Raw genomic sequence first — 1,223 nt, 5'->3', positions numbered from 1 at the left:
TATCTATCTATCTGTCTATCTATCTATCTACGAGGTATCTATCTATCTATCTATCTATCTATGTCATCAATTTGCTGGAACAACTAGCTTCTTCTCATCTTATATGATCTCCTTATGACTGTCCTTTATTTACTCCACAGCTGACCCCTTCATTCCAGTGACGCTGCCTCACTCTAAGACTATCAATCTGTTTCTACCTTCATTGACTTTCTTTTTTTTTAGGGGGGGGGCTCCCAGCCTTTCTGTATTTCCCCCCACCACCCCCACCTCTCTGTCTGTCTGTCTGTCTGTCTGTCTGTCTGTCTGTCTGTCTGTCTGTCTGTCTCTCTCTCTCTCTCTCTCTCTCTCTGTGTGTGTGTGTGTGTGTGTGTGTGTGGGATCTCTGAAACAGGGAAATTATGTGTAAACCCCACGACGTTGTTTACGATATTTAGTACAACGAACCATCTTTACCATTTTTCGGTCGTGTCATCGATTCTTTACTTGCTACTGTGATGACGACAAAGTAATGTTTAAGTTTCATTTTTCGTTTCATTTGATTAATTGATTTTTGGACCATGAGATTAAAAGATCGATTTCGAGATTGATTGATAGAATTAGAGCGTTTTGATGAGAGTTGAATACGGTTAAATGTACTTCTCATCCATCACTAAAACTCGAGCTTTGTCTCAAGTAAATAACCGATGCCCCAAAAATAAAAGGACAAACGAATTAAAAACAAAAGATCTGTGTGAGCTTGAACTGAATCAGCCTGCAACAAACCCGTACAGAAAATCGGTAGTGCAAGAATTATATTGAAGTCTGTCATCGCTTTGCTTTCAATAAATTGCACACAAGAGCTTCCTGTTTACGTCATTCGGTAACAAAACCACTTGGAATATCGGCGATACATTGATCATATCGCTTTCATGGTGTCTAGGGCATAATCACAATAGATGACGATGCATTGATCTGTTTCTAAGGTCAAGAGGGGCACATGTAAGTGCAGTATCACGTCCTCTGGATTTTGTTGGTGTTTATTGTGACTGTAAATAATATGTTGTCTTATCCACTGCAGTTGCCATCGTCGTTGTTGTTGCTGTTGTCGTTGTTGTTGTTGATGATGATGATGATGACGATGATGATGATGATGGTGTTGTTATTGATGTTGTTGTTGTTGTTGTTGTTGTTGTTGTTGTTGTTGCTGTGTTGTTGCTGCTGCTGCTGCTGCTGCTGCTGCTGCT

The sequence above is a fragment of the Aplysia californica genome, unplaced genomic scaffold (assembly GCF_000002075.1).
Source record: "Aplysia californica isolate F4 #8 unplaced genomic scaffold, AplCal3.0 scaffold00755, whole genome shotgun sequence".
Lineage (NCBI taxonomy): Eukaryota > Metazoa > Mollusca > Gastropoda > Aplysiida > Aplysiidae > Aplysia > Aplysia californica.
The sequence above is the reverse complement of the archived record's forward strand: the minus strand, read 5'-3'. Positions refer to the sequence as shown.